The sequence below is a fragment of the Rhinopithecus bieti genome, unplaced genomic scaffold (assembly GCF_001698545.2).
Source record: "Rhinopithecus bieti isolate Rb0 unplaced genomic scaffold, ASM169854v2 scaffold_42347, whole genome shotgun sequence".
Taxonomy (NCBI): domain Eukaryota; kingdom Metazoa; phylum Chordata; class Mammalia; order Primates; family Cercopithecidae; genus Rhinopithecus; species Rhinopithecus bieti.
In genome coordinates, this window is record NW_016817159.1 from 130,229 (window position 1) to 133,600 (window position 3,372).

Genomic DNA, 3,372 nt, shown 5'->3' on the forward strand with positions numbered 1-3,372 from the left:
CACAGAATGGGAGAAAATTTTTGCAATCTACTCATCTGACAAAGGGCTAATATCCAGAACCTACAAAGAACTCAAACAAATTTACAAGAAAAAAACAACCCCATCAAAAAGTGGGCAAAGGATATGAACAGACACTTCTCAAAAGAAGACATTTATGCAGCCAGCAGACACATGAAAAAAATGCTCATCATCACTGGCCATCAGAGAAATGCAAATCACAATGGACCATCTTACACCAATTAGAAAGGCAATCATTGAAATTTAGGAAACAACAGGTGCTGAAGAGGATGTGGAGAAATAGGAGCACTTTTACACTGTTGGTGGGACTGTAAAGTATTTTGACCATTGTGGAAGACAGTGTGGCACTTTCTCAAGGATCTAGAACTAGAAAACCATTTGATCCAGCCATCCCATTACTGGGTATATACTCAAAGGATTATAAATCATGCTGCTATAAAGATACATGCATGCATATGTTTATGCGGCACTATTCACAATAGCAAAGACTTGGAACCCAAACGTAGATAGACTGGATTAAGAAAATGTGGCAAATATACACCATGGAATACTATGCAGCCATAAAAACAGATGAGTTCATGTCCTTTGTAGGGACATGGATGAAGCTGGAAACCATCATTCTCAGCATACTACCTCAAGGAAGGAAAACCAAATACTGCACGTTCTCACTCATAGGTGGAAATTGAACGAGATCACTTGGACACAGGAAGGGGAACATCACACACCGGAGCCTATTGTGGGGAGCGGGGAGAGGGGAGGGATAGCATTAGGAGATATACCTAATGTAAATGACGAGTTAATGGGTGCAGAACACCAACATGGAACATGTATACATATGTAACAAACCTGCATTATACTTAAAGTACAATGAAAAATAAATTAATTAATTTATAAAAAAGAATACTGTTAACAATAGAGAGTGTCCAGGTTCTTGGCATCTTGAACAAAGAATTGGACAAAACATACAAGCAAAGCAAGGAAGGAATGAAGGAATTTATTGAAAATGAAAGTACACCCCACAATTTGGGAGTGGGCCTGAGCATAGGGACTCAGAAGGTCCCGTTACAGAGTTTTTGTGAGTTTAAATACCCTGTACTTGGGGTATTCCCTGTGTAAAAGGAGAGAATGAAGCAGAGTTAGTAAGTCATTAACTTGGCCTGCACTCCATGGAGAGAATATTTCCTATCATAGCTCAAGTGTGAATTGGCCTTATGTTCCCTGCCTCCAGACCCTATTTTCCTGCCTCAATACCCCATTTGAGGTTTTAAAAACAACTCTTTTATTTATTATTTATTTAACTGCCAACCACTATACTCTTTGAAAGCCTACTATGTCTGGGTAGAATATAACTTGGAAACCGCTTCAGGTTGCATTGATGCCTTACAGATTTTGTTATCTGCCTGACAAAAATTGAAATCATAAATGTTTACCTTTATTCATAACTGAAAAAATCTAAAACCTAAATATAAAATATGTAGTTCAAAATAGTGTGTCTCTATTTCTGATTAATAAAAATAAATTCCTTTTGGAGATATATTTTGGCTATTTTGTGAAACAATTAACTTTACACAACTGGTTTCTGCCAAGATAGACTTCAGTACAGCCCCAAAATGCACATTATTTTCATAAGAACCTTTTTAAATTTTTTTACATTAGTGTGAATTTCAGTTAAAATAATATTTTAGTATGTAGGTAATGACAATGAATTTATTGATGGTAACTTTACAATTAAGATCTGAGGCTTCCCCAGATCCTACGAATTTGGTTCAATTTTAGTATGATTTTAAAATTATATTACTATATTTTTAAATGTTTTAATTGACAAGCAATCTGGAGTCCACACACCTTTCCCTCTCACTTTCTATTTATCATTCTAAATAACAGAGTGACACGTAAGGTTTTGTGCTTTTTTATTCTTTTCAATTCTAATTAATATAGATGGGGTAGTCTTTAATTTAAATAAAATTCAACTTATCAATTTTTCTTTTATGGATTGTGCTTTTGATGTTGTACCTAAAAATTCATTGGCAAACTCTAGGTCACGTAGCTTTTCTCCTATGTTATATTCTAGGAGTTTTATTATTTTATACTTTACATTTAAGTCTAAGATTCTGCCTTGAGTTAAGCTTTGTGAAAGGTTTAATGATCGACTGAAAGTTTTTTTTTTCTTTTTTAACATGCAAATGTCCAGTTATTCCAACACCATTTGTTGAAAAGACTGCTTTAGTTAATTATATTTTTGTGGGTCTGTATCTTTTGCATTGATCCGCTTAAATATTCTTTTACCAATTCCATGTTGACTTGATTGTGGTAGCTTTGTAGTAAGTGACAGTCCTCTGAGTTTGTTCTTCTGTAATACATTGGCTCTTATGGGTCTTTTACCTTTTCCTATAAACTTTAAAATTAGTTTGTCAATATCCACAAAATAACTTCCTGGGATTTTGATTGAGATTTCACTGAATCTATAGATCAAATTGGAAATAATTAAACTGCCTAATAATATTGAGTCATCCTAACCATGAAAATGGCTCTCCTTCATCATAGTTTTGTAAGTTTTCTTCATACAAAGTCTGTATATATTTTGTTAGATTTATTCCTAAGCAGTTATTTTATTTTGGTGCAAATGTAAATAGTTTTATAACTTTAATTTCAAATTCCAGTTGTTCATTGCTGGTATATAAAGAAATGATTGTATTTTGACATTGTATCCTGTAAACTAACTATAATAACTTATTAATTCAAAACTTCATTAATGATTCATTGAAATTTTCCACCTAGAAGTGCATTTTTAGACATTTTAAAAATATTTTAAAGAGATAGAGATTATAAATTATCTCCTGTAAGCAGTTTTTTGTTTTAATTAAGCTTGTTCGTTACCCCCATTCAAACTTTTAGCATAGTTTTTTGAGTAGTCTGTATCACAACTATAGCTATGAAAAATAGCACATGTGAAATTCAATTACAAGCAAGTGAAGGCAACATATTTTCCACTAGTCTAGAGTAATTATTAAAATAAGGAAAAGTTTGTCTTTGATTTATTCATCTTTGCTGCTTGAACAATTTGATGTTTCCTTTAACAAAATTCTGGACTTTAAAATTTGCTGAAAACACAACTTAGTAATTATGACAAACTTGATATGCTTTATTTTCATTGGGAGTAAACAAGTTGCTAATATAACACATTATATGTCAATATCAGCTTTGTTTCACATCCTTTGGTGTCATTGACTAATTTGGAGATGAAGTTAGTGATAAAGGAATGTAAAATCACTTCATAAATATATCCAAATTTGTAGTGAATTTTTCTGAAAATTTTTTTATATCTTTTTTTTTTTTTTTTTTTTTTTTTTTTTT